The sequence below is a fragment of the Dendrobates tinctorius genome, unplaced genomic scaffold (assembly GCF_039654945.1).
Source record: "Dendrobates tinctorius isolate UK_male_01 unplaced genomic scaffold, ASM3965494v1 ptg000064l, whole genome shotgun sequence".
Classification (NCBI taxonomy): domain Eukaryota; kingdom Metazoa; phylum Chordata; class Amphibia; order Anura; family Dendrobatidae; genus Dendrobates; species Dendrobates tinctorius.
Genome location: NW_027361732.1, coordinates 29,810,130 through 29,833,286, shown reverse-complemented (window position 1 = coordinate 29,833,286; position 23,157 = coordinate 29,810,130).

The following is a 23,157-nucleotide window of genomic DNA, read 5'->3' as shown; positions in this document are numbered from 1 at the left end:
CTAAAGAGAGGCATTCCGAAGGGACAATATCTTAGAATTCGCCGGAATTGCTCAAATATAGCCAATTACAAAGAACAGGCCGATGATTTAAAGCAAAGGTTCTTGGATAGAGGCTATCCTAAGAATGTGTTAACTGAAGCTTACAAGAACTCTCTGACAAAAAACATAAGAGATTTATTGAGCCCTGTACCTCCGAAACGGGAGGATAATATTTCTAGGTTTATAACGGAGTTTTCCAATGGGGCTAAAGAGATACGAAAAATTCTAGAACGACACTGGGCAGTGTTGTGTATGGACGTGGATGTCAAGGATACGGTGGGCCCCACCCCTCAGGTCACCTTTCGTCGAGGTAGATCATTGAGGGATAGATTGGTCCATAGCCATTTTCAGAATCCGTATAATCAGACATGGTTGGGGTCACCTCCACTGGGATGCCATAGATGTGGGAAATGTAAAGCATGTGTATCTATATCCCCTGGTAAAACTTTCACAAGTAGTAACACTAGAAGAGTGTACTCTATCAGACAGTTTATCAATTGCCAAAGCACAGGGGTGGTATACAAGGCAACATGTGAATGTGGTCTGGAGTACGTAGGAAAGACCAGGAGAGAGTTTCGGAGGAGGGTAGGAGAACACATGCGTGACATCAGCAACAAAAGGGACACGTCTATTGCCAACCACATAAATGGACATCATCAGGGTAACTCCAAGGCTATCACATTTATGGGTATTGACAAAATTAAACCACCCATACGTGGGGGTAATTGGGACCAGATGATCCTTCAAAAAGAGACAAAATGGATCTTCTGGTTGCAAACTACATATCCAAAGGGCCTTAATGATCAGCTATCCTTTGTATCTTTCATTTAGCAAAGGGACTAATAGGGTCAGCAGTGAGGGACAGCCGACGTTGAGTGGGGACGCCATTTGCGCAGGTCTTAGGGTGCCAATCTCCGCAGTAGGTAGGGAGGAGGTAGCCTAGGAGCTGTTATAGGGAGAATTTAGTGGCACCTCATTCACTTTTCGGTGGTTGTAAGGCCCATCTAGTTAAAGTGAGTCGGTACTGTCATAGCAATAATTTTTATAACTGCCAGTTTTCCTAGAATTGATGTATTTTTGAAGGAGTCTGTTGATTCTGTAGCTGCATTAACCGAAACCCCCGATTAAATATGGAACTAATTTTTTACATATGAATCTCTGCACATGATTTAAGTAGGGGATATTCTAAATGAACTAAGGGACTATCCCTAAGAATAAAAACTCTAAAGAGATTCCTATAATCAGCATGAGATTATATTTTGCTGTTGTATGGATGATAACGATAGGCGCATATGTAGTGCAACAGGGGCTGTCTGATGCCGCAAGTAACTAGCGCCATTATAATATATAGAATATCACCTTCCCTTTGGAGAGGGCAGCGCTATGTGCGCATGCCCAGTTGGTGCGAGACGCGCTCTCAGCGTGTGACGTGCTCTACAGAGCGAGCACGTTGATGATGCGCGCGACCCGAATACAGGATGTGAGGTGGATCAGGGACCGGAAGTGTCGGCTTCCCGAGACGCCATGGCGCTAACATTTAAAAGGAGGTATGCATGAGTGTATGTACACATAATGTCGGATGAAGTACAGAACGGCTATGCGTGATACACCATTCAGATGAACCCCAGTTGACTCCCCTGATGAGATTAGACGAAACGCGTCGGGAGATAGGGGTATCGCGCTCACCAGTCACGGGGATGGCAATCAATCAGAGAATGCCCCTGCTACTTGGGTGAGATTGTTCCGTGTTTTACTAAATACTTTGGTGTCTTGATATTGGTCTCACCTTATAAGAGACGGTCTATCTAAGATATTTATGCATACCTGGTGGATTCAGATCCGTTGCTAAGGTATATGGAGGGTATGCGGGAGTATATCTTTATTATGACACGTGATATATTTCTATCTGATACATCATTTGTGTGCTATAGAACCCATAGCGAATGCGGCAATTGAGGCTGTGTGGTTCTTATTTATGTTGTGTAGCAGTATTGTGCCTTGTATTATATGGTACTCCTGATTAGGAGAGGGATACGGTTATGCCTAACTTGGGAATAGATTGATGGCATGACACCTATTTCCAATAAGAGATGGCTAATGTTATGATATGTTAAGCATAGAGATTATCTTGAGAATTATGTACTCTATGCCTTTGGATGAGGTTGGCCGTATTTGATTTATTCTAAGCACCCAATGAACATTTGGATATTTTGGGATACTTAGTAATGATGGGCAATACTAGCTTGTTCCATTTATGTGTTCTTCTTTGTCGTGTTTGATGTAACTTGAGCACCTTGCACTTTATTTTACATTAATCTAATAAAAGGTATATTTTAATTATTCTATCCATTGGCTGGTTGTACGCCATAAAGCGCAACTGTGAAACCGGCCTGAGTAATGGGGGTGCCTGAAAGACACCTCTCCATTACTAACACCAGGACTTGATGTCAGCTGTGTTCACAACAGACCCTGATTTCTAGTGCACCAGGGCAATATGAAAGAAGGGAAGGGACCAATAACCATGGACCTTGACAGGCTGATAATATCAGCTCACAGCTGTTTGCTTTACCTTTGCTGGTTACCATAAATGGGGGAGAGGGGCACATATTTTTTTTTTTCATTCATTTATTTGGTTAATATATGTGCATTAAGTTACACATGCAAGGCACTAATTATATTACATTTATCTATTTAGATTTTACCTATCTGTCGATTTACGGGGGTCAGTTGGTGCTCTCATCGACTGACCTGGCTGTCTTTAGAAAGACTGCATGGACCCGGGCTCATCCCACTGAACGCTTGTACTTCTTTCCCATGGGCAATGGGCATAATACTGCTCAGACAACACAAGGTGAGGGTTAGACACTACAGTAATAATTTCTAGGATCACAACAGTCAATAACATATAGTACAGTCCCAGCAAGTACATAAGATGGTGCAACTGACAGAGTCTCGCCCTTCTGATGACTGTCTGGGAAGTAAAAGATCTGCAACTTCAGGGCTTCCAGGGCCAACTACTCCAACCATTACCACCCCTCTTTTGCTGGGTACCCACAGAGAGGAGGTAGAGACAAGTTTAGGAGACTGGTAGAGTCCATTGAGGTAGGAGACTAGGTGACCTGATTGTCCTAACCTGGATTCTCTGAATGTCCCTGTAGGGTCGGTGGGCCAGGCTGGGGGATGGTCCCTCTGGATACCGCGCAGTAACGTACAGACACAAGCTGGAGGCAAGTTTCGGGTGCAACAGGTCCAATTTTATTCTTTCTCTCGCCGTCCGCCAGACGGCCTCACAGCACACCGCACTTTTCTTCACAGATCTCCAGTTACAGAACACAGGGTGACACACTTTCTCCAGGGATGTATATTTACGTACCGTCCCCTTTTACACTCAGTGACGCTCTGACAGCTCCGTCACTGTGGCTGCCTTAGGCCTATACACCAACAGTAATGTTATAATGTGTGCAAACTGTAAAGCGCTGCGGAATATGTTAGCGCTATATAAAAAAATAAAGATTATTACTGGTCAAGCGTCATTCCAATACGGTGTCCCACACCCGGAGCCTCGTCTATACTGCGTTACTTCGTGTCAGGACCACCCCCCTGACTTCCTTTCTCCTCAGTCCCCCTGGTTGGGTTTTCCTCACAGTGCAGCAACTGTCACAGTCTCCTCGTCACTTGAGCTCCCCCTGGGGACTGGAACTTTCTGGAACCCTCCTGTCAAATTTATAGCTTTCCCGGTTCCCTATAACTCCGCCCCCATGACCAATGGTTTCTTAGCCCTAAGCTGATGTCAAGTCCTATGTTCACACTCCTCCCTGCCCTCTAATGTCAGTTCAAGGTACTGCACGTCACCTACACTTTCATAGCCGTTTTCCCTTTCGAAATCTGACCAGTCAGTCCGTCTGTCAGGTCACCTTCCCTACACTCCCCCTTCCTTTGTCTATTGTCATCCCCGACAATCTTACTCTCCTACTCTTCCCTTCTGTCACTTTTCACAATCCGGTATGCCATGATCGAGGCCTTACACCTACCAGATCATCGCCGGCACCCGCCTTCTTCTTCCTGGGGTGTCCGTGGTGTCTGGGATCTGACCTAGGACTACTGTCTGCTTCACATCTTCCATTTCTTTGTCTTTCTCTTAATTACCAGTCATGGTCAGCGTCCCGGTCTCCCAGACCCTCTCAACTCATAGACCCCTTCGGTCTCACGTTTCCATTGGTCACTCAGACCTTCCCTTACCCAGACCTGTCGCATTTTCTTGTGCATATCATACATCAGAACAACTATATAATATCACAAGTACCCCATTTTCTTACATTTTTTTTTTCTTTTTACTATTGCTTGTTAAATCCAACATATACACTGCGTTCCAAATTATTATGCAAATTGGATTTAAGTGTCATAAAGATGTAATTTTTTGTTTTTCAAATAAACTCATAGATGGTATTGTGTATCAGGGCTCTTTGGATCACTGAAATCAATCTCAAATTCCTGTGACAATTAATTTACCAGGTGAGCCCAATTAAAGGAAAACTACTTAAGAATGATGTTCCACATTATTAAGCAGGGCACAGGTTTCAAGGAATTTAGGAAAGAAAAAGGACCTCTCTGCTGCTGAAAAGCATCAAATAGTGCAATGCCTTGGTCAAGAGATGAAAACATTAGATATTTCCCAAAAATTTAAACGTGACCATCGTACTGTTAAGAGAATTGTGGTTGATTCTGAGCACAGACATGTTTGTGCTGATAAAGGCAGAATGAGGAAGGTTTCTGCCAGGCAAGTTCATCGGATTAAGAGAGCAGCTGCTAAAAAGCCATTACAAAACAGCAAACAGATATTTAAAGCTGCTGGTGCCTCTGGAGTCCCTCGAACCTCATGGTGTAGGATCCTTCAAAGGCTTGCTGTGGTGCATAAACCTACTATTCGGCCACCCCTAAAAAGTGTTCACAAGCAGAAATTGTAGCAGTGGGTCCAGACATACATGAAGACTATTTTTCATACAGTCTTGCTTACTGATGAGTAGAGTTGAGCGATACCGTCCGATACTTCAAAGTATCGGATCGGAATGGATCGGCCGATCTTTAAAAAAAGTATCGGTATCGCCGATTCCGATACCGGAAGTCCCATTCAAGTCTATGGGACTTCCGGTATCGGAATAAGAAAAACCCTGTTTTTGCCTTGTACAGCCTCTCTGGGGTCTGTACGGGCCTTTCGGGGGGCTGTGCCGGCCTGCCAGGGGGTCTGTGCAGGCTCCGGTGGTCTGTGCCGGCCTGCCGGGGGGCTGTGCCGGCCTGCCGGTGGTCTGTGCAGGCTCCGGTGGGCTGTGCCGGCCTGCCGGGGGGCTGTGCCGGCCTGCCGGTGGTCTGTGCAGGCTTCAGGGGTCTGTGCAGGCATCGTCCGATGGGACTACAAGTCCCATCGGGCGATGCCTGCTACCATGACAGTGATTGACACATTAGCCAATGATGGGACAGTAGTAGTCCCATCATCCGGCTAATGTGTTAAATGTTAAAAAAAAAAAAAAAATACTACATACATACTACATACATACTACATGCATGCTACATACATACTACATGCTACATACATACTACATGCTACATACATACTACATGCTACATACATACTACATGCATGCTACATACATACTACATGCTACATACATACTACATATATACTACATGCATGCTACATACATACTACATGCTACATACATACTACATGCTACATACATACTACATATATACTACATACATACTACATACATGCTACATACATACTGCATGCTACATACATACTACATACATACTACATGCATGCTACATGCATGCTACATACATACTACATACATACTACATACATACTACATGCATGCTACATGCATACTACATGCTACATACATACCACATACATACTACATACATACTACATACATACTACATGCTACATACATACTACATATATACTACATGCATGCTACATACATGCTACATGCTACATACATACCACATACATACTACATACATGCTACATGCTACATACATACTACATATATACTACATGCATGCTACATACATACTACATATATACTACATGCATGCTCCATACATACTGCATGCTACATGCATGCTACATACATACTACATACATACTACATGCTACATACATACCACATATATACTACATACATACAATACATTCATACAATACATACATAGACATACAGTACATATAACATAGAGTAACATACTTACCAATACTTGTCACATTGTTCCCCGAAGCCATTGTCTTTTCCGAAATAAATATTAACATAACAAACCACAAAAATACTCACCCACGATCCGAAGCAGTCCACGAGTGTGTCCCACGACGATCTTGGGTAGAGAACTGCAGCATCAGATGATGCTGCCGTTCTCTACGGGCTGCAGGAATCCAATGACGGAAGGTAGGTATCCTTCCGCACTGTATTCCTCCGCCACTTAAAAAAAAAAAAGTCCCTAGTCTCACTTTATGCCATTGCTGTGTGGGAATTTCCCACGCAGCAATGGCATAAAGTGAGACTAGGGACTTTTTTTTTTTTAAGTGGCGGAGGAATACAGTGCGGAAGGATACCTACCTTCCGTCATTGGATTCCTGCAGCCCTTAGAGAACGGCAGCATCATCTGATGCTGCAGTTCTCTACCCAAGATCGTCGTGGGACACACTCGTGGACTGCTTCGGATCGTGGGTGAGTATTTTTGTGGTTTGTTATGCTAATATTTATTCCGGAAAAGACAATGGCTTCGGGGAACAATGTGACAAGTATTGGTAAGTATGTTACTCTATGTTATATGTACTGTATGTCTATGTATGTATTGTATGAATGTATTGTATGTATGTAGTATATATGTGGTATGTATGTAGCATGTAGTATGTATGTAGTATGTATGTAGCATGCATGTAGCATGCAGTATGTATGTAGCATGCATGTAGTATATATGTAGTATGTATGTAGCATGTAGCATGTATGTAGTATGTATGTGGTATGTATGTAGCATGTAGTATGTATGTAGCATGCATGTAGTATATATGTAGTATGTATGTAGCATGTAGTATGTATGTAGTATGTATGTAGTATGTATGTGGTATGTATGTAGCATGTAGTATGTATGTAGCATGCATGTAGCATGCATGTAGTATGTATGTAGCATGCATGTAGTATGTATGTATGTAGTATGTATGTAGCATGCATGTAGTATGTATGTATGTAGTATGTATGTAGCATGCAGTATGTATGTAGCATGTATGTAGCATGTATGTAGTATGTATGTAGTATATATGTAGTATGTATGTAGTATATATGTAGTATGTATGTGGTATGTATGTAGCATGTAGTATGTATGTAGCATGCATGTAGCATGCATGTAGTATGTATGTAGCATGCATGTAGTATGTATGTATGTAGTATGTATGTAGCATGCATGTAGTATGTATGTATGTAGCATGCATGTAGTATGTATGTATGTAGTATGTATGTAGTATGTATGTAGCATGCAGTATGTATGTAGCATGTATGTAGCATGTATGTAGTATGTATGTAGTATATATGTAGTATGTATGTAGCATGTAGTATGTATGTAGCATGTAGTATGTATGTAGCATGCATGTAGTATATATGTAGTATGTATGTAGCATGTAGTATGTATGTAGCATGCATGTAGTATATATATAGTATGTATGTAGCATGTAGTATGTAGTATGTATGTAGCATGCATGTAGTATGTATGTAGCATGCATGTAGTATGTATGTAGCATGCATGTAGTATGTATGTAGTATGTATGTAGTATTTTTTTTTTTTTTTTACATTTAACACATTAGCCGGATGATGGGACTACTACTGTCCCATCATTGGCTAATGTGTCAATCACTGTCATGGTAGCAGGCATCGCCAGATGGGACTTGTAGTCCCATCGGACGATGCTTGCACAGACCCCCGGACATCAGCACATCCCCCCGGCAGGCCGGCACAGCCCCCCGGCAGGCCGGTACAGACCCCCACAGGGTGCACAGACCACCGGCAGGCCGGCACAGCCCCCCGGCAGGCCGGTACAGACCCCCACAGGGTGCACAGACCACCGGCAGGCCGGCACAGCCCCCCGGCAGGCCGGTACAGACCCCGGGCAGTCCACACAGCCCCCCGGCAGGCCGGCAGAGACCCCCGGAAGGCCCGAAATGACGGCGCATCATGATGCACACACACCGCGCATCATGATGACGTCAGGCTGTCAATCAACTTTGAACTTCCGATTCCGATGCCGAATTCCGATATTGAAAAAATATCGGAAGTCGGTATCGGAATTCCGATACAGCAAGTATCGGCCGATACCCGATACTTGCGGTATCGGAATGCTCAACACTACTGATGAGTGTCGAGCAACCCTGGATGGTCCAGATGGATGGTTGGTGGATGGCCACTATGTCCCAACAAGGCTGCGACTTCAGCAAGGAGGAGGAGGAGTCATGTTTTGGGCCGGAATCATGGGGAAACAGCTGGTAGGGATCTTTAAGGTTCCTGAAGGTGTGAAAATGACCTCTGCAAAGTACTGTATATAGAGTTTCTGACTGACAGCTGTCTTCCATGGTATAAAAAGCAGAAATGTGCCTTCAGGAGCAAAATCCTCTTCATGCATGACAATGCACCATCTCATGCTGCAAAGAATACCTCTGAGTCATTGACTGCTATAGGCATAAAAGGAGATAAACTCATGGTGTGGCCACCATCTTCCCCTGACCTCAACCCTGTAGAGAACCTTTGGAGTATCATCAAGCAAAAGATCTATGAGGGAGGCAGTTCACATCAAAACAGCAACTCTGGGAGGCTATTCCGACTTCATGCAAAGAAATCCAAGCAGAAACTCTTCAAAAACTCCCAAGTTCAATGGATGCAAGAATTGTGAAGGTGATGTCACAGAAGGGTTCTTATGATAGCATGTAACTTGGCCTGTTAGGATGTTTTGAAGTTAAATAGCTTTTTTGTTCAGTGAATGTGACCTCCTAATGCTGCAAATTCCACAAATGAACATTTTCGGTTCTTTAAAACAGATCAAATGTTTAGAAATTCTACTGTGCCTAATAATTTGGAACAATGCAATTTGAGTTTTTATTCATTTTGGAGATTATACTGTTATCATTGGGAGATTTCTTCAATAAAATTTGATGTATACTCTAACGGGTGATGACTTTTATTAGACTGACTGTCATTTGTACTGACTATTTAGGAAAATCATAGAAAAATATCATTTGCATAATAATTTGGAACACAGTGTAAATAACATAAACATAACAGATTTTCTCCTTCTCCCCCTTCCTTTAACATGAACACTTCCTCTCTCCTTACATCCCCGCTTTTGTCAAGCTTAACACACAAAAAACTTCAATTTTATATTAAACTTTTTTTTTCATTAACTTGGACGCAAACTGTCCTTGTGATTTGCACAATGGTGCAACGAAATTTCGAAAGTTCAAGCCACCTCCTAATGGCCGGCAGCGAGGTGCCCCACAGTCGTGGAGCTCCCGAGATGTAAGTAGTGTCCTGTGGGTTCTTTCTACGGGGGCTCGTGACCTTCGGACTCAGCAATCACAGCTACCGCGTAGTAGCCGTGGGGACAGTACTCTTTGTAGTACGACACCAAGTCCCCCTCGTGTAGAGCCCGGCCTTGACGAATAGAGGCCACATTAAGATAAACCTTCTGGCCGGCATCCAGATCGCGTATGAACCCATACCCCCTGGGTATATTCGTATACACGAGCCGTCCCATAGATCGTGTCGCCGCCATGCCAGCCTCCCCCTTTGCATGAAGCAGGTTCCATACTTCCTGCTCCCTGGCTTTCTTCTTTTTCACCACTTCTGCGACCCAAACGGAGGGTCCGGCGGGAGCCCGGGAGTCCGGTGGGCGGGACTTAGCTGGGGACAAAAACAGGGTAGAGGCGGCTGGTGATGTCTGCAGCCCAGCAGCCGCTGGGGCCGGGTGGCAGATAGGGGCAGACAGGTTTTCCGGATTTTGGGCCACAGGGCCTGACAAATAGGCCGCAGACAGTTCCAATGCCGGCATAACCACGGTCGCAGGGTGGGCTGCATCCAGAGCTTCAGCCGAAGCCGTCATAACCGGAGTAACAACTGGTTTCAGGGAGGATGTCACCCCTTGCAGGGGGGACGCAACAGCGTCTTCTGGAAACAGGCTCTGCACCGGCAACACCGGGCGTGGCGTCACCAGGCGGGGTGGCTCGGGGCTGGGAGTGGAGGGCCCACTCAGCTCCGCATAGACAGTGGGGTCTTCGTTGGCCAGCCTTTCGGGATCACAGGATGCCGCGTGCTGCGGCTGAGTGGTGGTGGCCGCTTGCGGAGCCGCTGGCAGAGCCGGGGGAACTCTCACCTTCCCCGGCGCCTCGGTCTCCGTCACATCTTCCCACGGCTGCTCCTGCAGTCTCCGCTCTTCACTCCACCAACCAGTGAGGCTGGCCTCCAGGCCCAGAGGTTCCACGTAGGGGCTCTCTGCTGGTATCTTGGGCGGCCACTCCCGTGGGATCCACCATGGCTCCGCTCCTCCACCCGAGACCGGACTGGCTGTTCGTGACTACGAGGTATAGATCTTCTGGCGGAGCTCGACCTCCCGCCGCCATTGCCACTCCAGGCGGCCGATGCCTCTACAACTACAGCGTCGCATCCCATCCAGTGGGCAGCAATCGAATGGCGCCAAACAGCTGCAGACAATCTTTTCCTCTGTGCCACTCCCTCTGCTGGGTGGGGCGACGGCAGGCCTTTCTACCCACTTGTCAGGGTCCAGTCTGCGGGAGCGGCGGCCTCCTGGTACATATCGCCATTCCCAAGGGTACGCAGGAGGGGGCCCCAGTCCATTGGAGACAACGGCAAACACCTGGATCTCCCCTCTGCGATGAAGCAGCACCGCCATCTTGCTCCGGAGCTGGTACCTCCCCGGATCCTCTGCTGGCAACGCAGGTACGCCACAGCACTCCCAATTTGTAATCCACAGGTTGGTAATTTGTAATCCACAGATGTTTGTAATCCACACAGTGCAGTCCAAGTCCGTTCCCACTCCTCAGAGACAGGCCTGCCGCAGAAGATATTGTATTAGCGGCGTTGATCCTGCCGACTACGCCAAGTGTAGGGTCGGTGGGCCGGGCTGGGGGATGGTCCCTCTGGATACCGCGCAGTAACGTACAGACACAAGCTGGAGGCAAGTTTCGGGTGCAACAGGTCCAAATTTATTCTTTCTCTCGCCATCCGCCAGACGGCCTCACAGAACACCGCACTTTCCTTCACAGTTCTCCGGTTACAGAACACAGGGTGACACACTTTCTCCAGGGACGTATATTTACGTACCGTCCCCTTTTACACTCAGTGACGCTCTGACAGCTCCGTCACTGTGGCTGCCTTAGGCCTATACACCAACAGTAATGTTACTGGTCAAGCGTCATTCCAATACGGTGTCCCACACCCGGAGCCTCATCTATACTGTGGTACATCATGTCAGGACCACCCCCCTGACTTCCTTTCTCCTCAGTTCCCCTGGTTGGGTTTTCCTCACAGTGCAGCAACTGTCACAGTCTCCTCATCACTTGAGCTCCCCCTGGGGACTGGAACCCTCCTGTCAAATTTATAGCTTTCCCGCTTCCCTATAACTCCGCCCCCCATGACCAATGGTTTCTTAGCCCTAAGCCGATGTCAAGTCCTATGCTCACACTCCTCCCTGCCCTCTAATGTCAGTTCAAGGTACTGCACGTCACCTACACTTTCCTAGCTGTTTTCCCTTTCGAAATCTGACCAGTCAGTCCGTCTGTCAGGTCATCTTCCCTACATCCCCATGGGTTCAGTGATGGGCAGTGGATCAAATCCATATTCATCTGATTGGAGCCATGGTGCCTTGGGTGCTGTCCTCTAGAGTCTCCCTGTAGAAGGATAGATGTTCCTTTTTATAAACACAGCTGTCTGTCAGGCCATTATCCACACCTTTGGTGGGAGGAGGATATCTCTCATTGTTCAAGTGTTCAATTAACCTGTATATTTTGTCCTTCAATGTTTGCAGAACAACAAGCTGCATGGACTGAAACAATAGGTAGTCAGTAGGTATTCAAGAACTTAACAAACATCGATTGATCATTTAACCTGTTACTTTGTTTTTCAAGGATAGCAGAACAATAAGCTGTAAGGACTGATACAATAGGTAGCCAGCAACCATTCAGCAAATCAACAAACATCAATCCAACTTCAACAAGAATCAACATTCTGTCACGGGGGCTTAGTTCCACTAAGGCTGTAATACCCGGGGCCCCTGTGATGTCCCTATAACTAGGGGAAACCCTGTCTGACCCTCAACCCAGGGTTTTTGCTGATGGTGCAAATGCCTGAGCCTCCAACCTTTCCTTGTCTCCTGCTCAGCCCTGCACTTAACCCTCCACCCTCCACCCAGTGAGGAGTAACACCACCAAAGCCCCTACACAAATTATGAACATAAGGATGAGTGACCTCATGGAGATCAACATCCAACACTGCGGAGACACCATCACATGTTTCTCAACGCAGTGATCTAGAGCAATGCCCCCATCCCTTATGGGAAATATGCAAAAGCATGTAAATCAACAGCCGCGGAGACACCATCACATGTTTCTCAACGCAAGCAATGACTAGCCAGGTCTTTCCCCGGGAAGGAACAACCACGGGAAGGGCAGTCTCCAATGAAGGAAACCACCTATGCCAAAACATGGTATCCATCCACAGACAGCTGTTTCGGGGTATTGCCCCTCATCAGTGTGGAGTAGGAAACTGGCTAGTAGGAGCAATGCCTAGTGAAAGGCTATGAACATAAGGATGAGTGACCTCATGGAGATCAACATCCAACACTGCGGAGACACCATCACATGTTTCTCAACGCAGTGATCTAGAGCAATGCCCCCATCCCTTATGGGAAATATGCAAAAGCATGTAAATCAACAGCCGCGGAGACACCATCACATGTTTCTCAACGCAAGCAATGACTAGCCAGGTCTTTCCCCGGGAAGGAACAACCACGGGAAGGGCAGTCTCCAATGAAGGAAACCACCTATGCCAAAACATGGTATCCATCCACAGACAGCTGTTTCGGGGTATTGCCCCTCATCAGTGTGGAGTAGGAAACTGGCTAGTAGGAGCAATGCCTAGTGAAAGGCTATGAACATAAGGATGAGTGACCTCATGGAGATCAACATCCAACACTGCGGAGACACCATCACATGTTTCTCAACGCAGTGATCTAGAGCAATGCCCCCATCCCTTGTGGGAAATATGCAAAAGCATGTAAATCAACAGCCGCGGAGACACCATCACATGTTTCTCAACGCAAGCAATGACTAGCCAGGTCTTTCCCCGGGAAGGAACAACCACGGGAAGGGCAGTCTCCAATGAAGGAAACCACCTATGCCAAAACATGGTATCCATCCACAGACAGCTGTTTCGGGGTATTGCCCCTCATCAGTGTGGAGTAGGAAACTGGCTAGTAGGAGCAATGCCTAGTGAAAGGCTATGAACATAAGGATGAGTGACCTCATGGAGATCAACATCCAACACTGCGGAGACACCATCACATGTTTCTCAACGCAGTGATCTAGAGCAATGCCCCCATCCCTTATGGGAAATATGCAAAAGCATGTAAATCAACAGCCGCGGAGACACCATCACATGTTTCTCAACGCAAGCAATGACTAGCCAGGTCTTTCCCCGGGAAGGAACAACCACGGGAAGGGCAGTCTCCAATGAAGGAAACCACCTATGCCAAAACATGGTATCCATCCACAGACAGCTGTTTCGGGGTATTGCCCCTCATCAGTGTGGAGTAGGAAACTGGCTAGTAGGAGCAATGCCTAGTGAAAGGCTATGAACATAAGGATGAGTGACCTCATGGAGATCAACATCCAACACTGCGGAGACACCATCACATGTTTCTCAACGCAGTGATCTAGAGCAATGCCCCCATCCCTTATGGGAAATATGCAAAAGCATGTAAATCAACAGCCGCGGAGACACCATCACATGTTTCTCAACGCAAGCAATGACTAGCCAGGTCTTTCCCCGGGAAGGAACAACCACGGGAAGGGCAGTCTCCAATGAAGGAAACCACCTATGCCAAAACATGGTATCCATCCACAGACAGCTGTTTCGGGGTATTGCCCCTCATCAGTGTGGAGTAGGAAACTGGCTAGTAGGAGCAATGCCTAGTGAAAGGCTATGAACATAAGGATGAGTGACCTCATGGAGATCAACATCCAACACTGCGGAGACACCATCACATGTTTCTCAACGCAGTGATCTAGAGCAATGCCCCCATCCCTTATGGGAAATATGCAAAAGCATGTAAATCAACAGCCGCGGAGACACCATCACATGTTTCTCAACGCAAGCAATGACTAGCCAGGTCTTTCCCCGGGAAGGAACAACCACGGGAAGGGCAGTCTCCAATGAAGGAAACCACCTATGCCAAAACATGGTATCCATCCACAGACAGCTGTTTCGGGGTATTGCCCCTCATCAGTGTGGAGTAGGAAACTGGCTAGTAGGAGCAATGCCTAGTGAAAGGCTATGAACATAAGGATGAGTGACCTCATGGAGATCAACATCCAACACTGCGGAGACACCATCACATGTTTCTCAACGCAGTGATCTAGAGCAATGCCCCCATCCCTTATGGGGGCATTGCTACACAAATTATGACAGACAGGGAGAACTTAAACTGCACTGCGCCGCACACACAGGAATATACAGTAATGTGAACAGGGCACAACTAAACACAAATAGGGGAAGAAGAAAGGACAACAACGGATCATACACCACCAGATACGAATCTCTCTCTCTGCAACACCTCCACTCCAGACCGGAACCACTTGGTATGAAACACAAGCTATAATCGGCGACGCCCATAGGCCAGCATGACTATTTAAAGACCGTGGGCGTGACTAACCATCCAACCTGGTCTCCAGCAGGATTAACCCCCGAGAGCCTGAAGATCAAGCCGGCGCCACTGAGGCTATAGTGGCTGGAGGTGGAACTACCTCTGCCTGCCGGATGCTGTGGTGTGAACAGCGTCCGACATGACATTACCCCGTCTTCTACGAGGGACCTCCGGACCCTCAAGACTCATAGGACCCGGCTTGTCCGGATGACGACGGTGAAAAGAACTGACCAGCCGATCCGCATGTATGTCTGAGGCTGGAACCCAAGACCTCTCCTCTGGACCATACCCCCGCCACTGCACCAAATACTGAAGACTACGGCGTACTACTCGAGAGTCCACTACCTTGGCGACCTCAAACTCTAAATCGCCATCCACCATGACTGGAGGTGGCATAGGCGTCGGGTCCACCAAGCCTACCACCTTTTTCAATAAAGCCCTGTGAAACACGTTGTGTATCTTGTACACCGCAGGAAGTTCCAACCGATAAGCCACTGGGTTAATGATGGCAGAAATCCTAAAAGGCCCAATAAACCTTGGACCCAGTTTTAAAGATGGAATTTTGAGTTTTATGTTCTTCGTAGCTAACCACACCCATTCACCCACACACAGGTCCGGACCTGGCACGCGTCTACTGTCAGCCACCCGTTTGTAGCTGGCACTCATGCTCAACAAACACTGTTTCACCCGCTTCCAGACTGATGACAATTGGGCTCCTAGCTGATCCTCCTCCGGGACACCCCCCGAGTCACCCTGACGTAAGGTACAAAACTGAGGATGTTGACCGTACACACAAAAGAATGGAGACTCTCCCGATGACTCTTGGCGGTGATTATTTAACGCGAATTCGGCCAGAGGAAGGAAAGTAGACCACTCCTCCTGGTTGTCGGACACAAAGCATCGTAAATACTGTTCTAGATTTTGGTTCATGCGCTCAGTTTGTCCATTAGACTGTGGATGAAACGCCGATGAATGTGACAACTTGATCCCCAAACGTGAGCAAAAAGCTTTCCAAAACCTCGCCACAAATTGCGTACCCCTATCAGATACTATGTCCGACGGTACTCCGTGGAGTCTGACCACCTCCTTCACAAATACCTGAGCCAACGTCTTAGCATTGGGCAATGAAGACAACACCACAAAATGCGCCATCTTAGAAAAACGGTCAACCACCACCAGGATGACCGTGTTCCCCGCTGAGGCTGGCAAGTCAGTGATGAAATCCATGGAGATTTCTGTCCATGGCCTATTGGGTACCCCCAGAGGCTGTAGCGTGCCAGCAGGACGGGTACGGGGTGACTTAGCCCTAGCGCACGTGATGCAAGCTGCCACGTATGAGACCACGTCCTGCCGGATTTTGGGCCACCAGAAACGACGCGATACCATCTCTAAGGTGCCCCTTACCCCTGGATGACCAGCCAGTACCGAGTCGTGGTGTTCCTTCAACACCTTAAGCCGAAGATGCAGGGGTACAAATGATTTGTTGGCGGGAAGTCCTGGTGGTACCTCCTCTTGGGCCTCGGCAATCTCTGCCTCTACCTCCGTCGTGAGAGCCAAGACCACTACCCCTTTCTGGAGGATGGGTACCGGCTCTTCCCGAGGTTCTCCCCCCAGAAATCACCTAGACAAAGCATCCGCCTAGGTGTTTTTAGCCCCGGGACGGTAAGTCACAAGAAAATTGAAACGAGTAAAAAACAATGCCCAGCGAGCCTGCCTAGGAGACAGATGCTTGGCCGACTCCAGATAGAGCAGATTCTTATGGTCGGTGATGACTGTGACCTGGTGAGCCGCCCCCTCCAAGAAGTGTCGCCATTCCTCAAAAGCCAGTTTGAAGGCCAACAACTCCCTGTTGCCGATATCATAATTCCGTTCGGACGGCGACAGCTTCTTGGAGAAGTAGGCGCATGGATGCATCTCGCTCAAGGACGAGCCTTGAGACAGTACTGCCCCCACTCCCACCTCCGACGCATCAACCTCCACCACAAAAGGTTTAGACACGTCTGGTTGCACCAGAATGGGGGCTGAAGCAAAACTATTCTTCAGACGCTCAAATGCACGTATAGCCACCTCAGGCCAGTTCGCCAGATCGGCACCCTTTTTTGTCATGTCCGTGAGCGGTTTGGCGATAGTCGAAAAGTGTTTTATAAATTTCCTATAATAATTCGCAAACCCAAGGAACCGCTGGAGTGCTTTCAGACTCTCCGGCCTCTCCCATTGCAGCACCGCTTGCACCTTAGCGGTGTCCATTTTAAACCCGGCCGCGGACACAATATATCCCAAAAAGGGCAACTCCTGGACAAAAAATACACATTTTTCCAGCTTAGCATAGAGCTGGTTCTCCCGGAGCAACTGTAACACCTGCCTGACATGCTCCAAATGAGTGTCCCGATCACTAGAATAAATGAGGATATCATCCAGGTATACAATCACAAATCTCCCCAGGACATGAGCAAATACATCATTAATAAAATGTTGGAAAACGGCAGGCGCGGTGGTCAACCCAAACGGCATAACCAGACTCTCAAAATGACCCTCAGGAGTGTTAAACGCCGTCTTCCACTCATCCCCCTGACGGACCCTTATGAGGTTATACGCCCCCCTGAGGTCCAGCTTGGAAAACCATTTCCCCCCCGCTACCTGGTTGAACAAATCCGGGATTAACGGCATTGGGTAGGGATCACGGATAGTGATCTGGTTTAACTCTCGGAAATCCAGACACGGGCGTAACCCCCCATCTTTCTTCTTAATGAAGAAAAACCCCGCGGCTACAGGCGAGGATGAAGGCCGGATGTGTCCTTTGCTCAGACTCTCCGCGATGTACACTGCATTCCAAATTATTATGCAAATTGGATTTAAGTGTCATAAAGATGTAATTTTTTGTTTTTCAAATAAACTCATAGATGGTATTGTGTATCGGCTCTTTGGATCACTGAAATCAATCTCAAATTCCTGTGACAATTAATTTACCAGGTGAGCCCAATTAAAGGAAAACTACTTAAGAATGATGTTCCACATTATTAAGCAGGGCACAGGTTTCAAGGAATTTAGGAAAGAAAAAGGACCTCTCTGCTGCTGAAAAGCATCAAATAGTGCAATGCCTTGGTCAAGAGATGAAAACATTAGATATTTCCCAAAAATTTAAACGTGACCATCATACTGTTAAGAGAATTGTGGTTGATTCTGAGCACAGACATGTTTGTGCTGATAAAGGCAGAATGAGGAAGGTTTCTGCCAGGCAAGTTCATTGGATTAAGAGAGCAGCTGCTAAAAAGCCATTACAAAGCAGCAAACAGATATTTAAAGCTGCTGGTGCCTCTGGAGTCCCTCGAACCTCATGGTGTAGGATCCTTCAAAGGCTTGCTGTGGTGCATAAACCTACTATTCGGCCACCCCTAAAAAGTGTTCACAAGCAGAAATTGTAGCAGTGGGTCCAGACATACATGAAGACTATTTTTCATACACTCTTGTTTACTGATGAGTGTCGAGCAACCCTGGATGGTCCAGATGGATGGTTGGTGGATGGCCACTATGTCCCAACAAGGCTGCGACTTCAGCAAGGAGGAGGAGGAGTCATGTTTTGGGCCGGAATCATGGGGAAACAGCTGGTAGGGATCTTTAAGGTTCCTGAAGGTGTGAAAATGACCTCTGCAAAGTACTGTATATAGAGTTTCTGACTGACAGCTGTCTTCCATGGTATAAAAAGCAGAAATGTGCCTTCAGGAGCAAAATCCTCTTCATGCATGACAATGCACCATCTCATGCTGCAAAGAATACCTCTGAGTCATTGACTGCTATAGGCATAAAAGGAGATAAACTCATGGTGTGGCCACCATCTTCCCCTGACCTCAACCCTGTAGAGAACCTTTGGAGTATCATCAAGCAAAAGATCTATGAGGGAGGCAGTTCACATCAAAACAGCAACTCTGGGAGGCTATTCCGACTTCATGCAAAGAAATCCAAGCAGAAACTCTCCAAAAACTCCCAAGTTCAATGGATGCAAGAATTGTGAAGGTGATGTCACAGAAGGGTTCTTATGATAGCATGTAACTTGACCTGTTAGGATGTTTTGGAGTTAAATAGCTTTTTTGTTCAGTGAATGTGACCTCCTAATGCTGCAAATTCCACAAATGAACATTTTCGGTTCTTTAAAACAGATCAAATGTTTAGAAATTCTACTGTGCCTAATAATTTGGAACATAAAATGAAAACCTGGCACTCAACTTAATGCTTGGTGAGGTAGTTTATTGTAGTACCAGAAAACGTTTCGGTCGATATAGACCTTCATCAGTTACTACAGTGTGAAAAGAAATAAATAAATAAACAAAAATAAATAAAGTATGTACAAAAATCACATAGAATGCAATTCGGTCGATATATACAATATTATACAAGAAATACTAGTGTGTTTATCACGTCCATGAGGAACAGGCTGCGGTGATATTTTCAACTATTAAGGTAACTACCTCGCCATTTATAGCGACACTCACAACTTTGATATACTGCATACTTTACCGCTGTCTTATGTCATCCTACATGACGTTTACCTTACAGATTATCCTGCGTTACAGCAGCTTTCTGACCATTTGATTACTGGTATGTACCATCCTGTAACACCACCTCTTTGACCTTATGTATACACTTTAACAGCGCTAATCACCTCTTTTTAGGCGTTAGCAGTGAATAACATAAAAAGCGCCCTCCTTCAAGCTACTTTCAAACATACTAGCACGGTATGTCTTATCCTTTTCTCCTTCAATCTGAGCACCCAAGATATATTTTTTGGTCTCTGTTGTAGTATTTCTTGTATAATATTGTATATATCGACCAAATTGCATTCTATGTGATTTTTGTACATACTTTATTTATTTTTGTTTATTTATTTATTTCTTTTCACACTGTAGTAACTGATGAAGGTCTATATCGACCGAAACGTTTTCTGGTACTACAATAAACTGCCTCACCAAGCATTAAGTTGAGTGCCAGGTTTTCATTTTATCTTATATGGTTTGGGAACCTAACTTGGCACCACTACAGTAGTGCACACAATGTTTTCTACTAATAGTTTGGAATAGTGCAATTTGAGTTTTTATTCATTTTGGAGATTATACTGTTATCATTGGGAGGTTTCTTCAATAAAATTTGATGTATACTCTAACGGGTGATGACTTTTATTAGACTGACTGTCATTTGTACTGACTATTTAGGAAAATCATAGAAAAATATCATTTGCATAATAATTTGGAACACAGTGTAGTCTTTCAGAGCTTGTCTCTCAGGACCAGAAATATTAAACATCCTGGCCTTAGGTAATTTGGCCCCGGGTTTTAACCTAATCGCACAGTCATAGGCTCTATGTGGAGGCAGTTCTGAGCAACCCTTCTCAGAGAAAACCTCCGCGAAATCCTGCAAAGCCTCCGGCAGGCTGGGCGTCACGGCGGATACACATGTGGCCAAGCAATTGTCTTGGCAGAAACCACTCCATTGTACTATGTCCTGAGTTTTCCAATCAATTACCGGGTTGTGCCTGGACAACCATGGAAAACCCAGGACCATTTGTGCTGGGAGATTACGGAGGACCCTACATGTAACCGACTCAGAATGTAGGACCCCAATGTGGAGTTTCACCTCAGCCACAAACTCCGTAATCTCCCCTTGAGGGAGGGGAACAGCATTAATGGTCACCACCTGTATGGGGTGAGGAAGTCTTTCGATCTTAAACCCGGCGGTGTGTGCAAACTCCTCATCTATGAGATTGGTGGCGGAACCGCTATCCACAAACACTGATATTGGTAGCTCTCTGCCCGCGATAATAACCTTGGCAGAGAGCATACATTGAGATACCATCATGGAGGATATGCATACGCTCAGTTGGGTCTCCTCCATACCCTCTGAGCTTAACAGTTTTCCGCCGATGTGACCCTCTTAGGTAGTACCGGGCAAACGTTAACATAATGACCACTTTTACCACAGTAGAAACATGCTCCGGGCTTCCGGAAGCCCGGAGCGCGACGCTTAACCTGTGCCATGCCGGCAATCTGCATAGGTTCAGGGAACTCATCTCCTTCAACCACAGTTGCACCTCTGCTTTCCCCCAGAGGTAGCATCTCCTGTGCCCCCTGACGAAAACGGCGATCAATACGTATCACCAAACTCATGGCAGACTCCAACGATGCCGGAGTCTCATACATCAGGAGGGCTTGTTTAACCCTCCCTGATACCTCATGAATAAACTGGCTCCGCAGTGCTGGGTCATTCCACTGTGTGTCTACGGCCCAGCGGCGAAATTCCGAACAATAGTCCTCTGCCAAGCGCTCCCCCTGGCGGAGGGCGCGGATTTTAGATTCCGCTAGAGCCAGTCGGTCAGGATCATCGTAAATGAGCCCGAGGGCAGAAAAAACATTATCCACAGAATGAAATGTAGCAGAGTCAGCTGGTAAGGAAAATGCCCATGCTTGGGGGTCACCACTCAGTAATGACAACACCAGCCCTACCCGCTGGGCCTCATTACCTGAGGAGATTGGCCGCATGCGAAAGTATAACTTGCAGGCCTCCCGAAATACGACAAATTTGCTGCGATCCCCTGAAAATCTTTCTGGCAGCGGAAACTTCGGCTCTGCACCGATACCTGCAGATGCCGTTTGCACCTTCGCTACTACCAGGCCCTGCTGCTGAACTGCCCCTTTCAACTCAGAGACCTGTATGGACAGCGCCGCCAACTGGCGGGTTATGGAATCTAATGGATCCATGGACTCCTGAAAAAATGTGGGCCGATTATAATGTCACGGGGGGGTTAGTTCCACTAAGGCTGTAATACCTGGGGCCCCTGTGATGTCCCTATAACTAGGGGAAACCCTGTCTGACCCTCAACCCAGGGTTTTTGCTGATGGTGCAAATGCCTGAGCCTCCAACCTTTCCTTGTCTCTTGCCCAGCCCTGCACTTAACCCTCCATCCTCCACCCAGTGAGGAGTCACACCACCAAAGCCCCTACACAAATTATGACAGACAGCGAGAACTTAAACTGCACTGCGCCGCACACACACAGGAATATACAGTAATGTGAACAGGGCACAACTAAACACAAATAGGGGAAGAAGAAAGGACAACAACGGATCATACACCACCAGATACGAATCTCTCTCTCTGCAACACCTCCACTCCAGACCGGAACCACTTGGTATGAAACACAAGCTATAATCGGCGACGCCCATAGGCCAGCATGACTATTTAAAGACCGTGGGCGTGACTAACCATCCAACCTGGTCTCCAGCAGGATTAACCCCCGAGAGCCTGAAGATCAAGCCGGCGCCACTGAGGCTATAGTGGCTGGAGGTGGAACTACCTCTGCCTGCCGGATGCTGTGGTGTGAACAGCGTCCGACATGACACATTCAGACTCATATGGACAATAGCTCATTTCACTGGGCCTACTGAATAACATGTCTGGCATAATTAAAAATAAATCCAGTGTCACGCTATCTATCTATCTATATAAAGAAAAAACCTAACCAGCACCTCCTAAGTGAGAACAGGTGCCAGCTGCAATAGCTGCATTATATAAAAGAAGAAAACACAGCAGCACTCTGTAGAAGCCAAGATATATGCAAACACTGAAAACATTGAATCTACAGTGGGTACAGAAAGTATTCAGACCCCTTTAAATTTTTCACTCTTTGTTTCATTGCATCCATTTGGTAAATTCAAAAAAGTTCATTTTTTTCCATTAATGTACACTCTGCACCCCATCTTGACTGAAAAAACAGAAATGTATAAATTTTTGCAAATTTATAAATATGAAAAACTAAAATATCACATGGTCATAAGCATTCAGACCCTTTGCTCAGACACTCATATTTAAGTCACATGCTGTCCATTTCTTTGTGATCCTCGAGATGGTTTTACTCCTTCATTGGAGTCCAGCTGTGTTTAATTAAACGATAGGACTTGATTTGTAAAGGCACTCACCGGTCTATATAAGACCTCACAGCTCACAGTGTATGTCAGACCAAATGAAAATCATGAGGTCAAAGGAACTAGCCAAGGAGCTCAGAGAAAAAATTGTGGCAAGGCACAGATTTGGCCAAGGTTAGAAAAGAATTTCTGCTGTACTCAAGGTTCCTAAGAGCACAGTAGCCTCCATA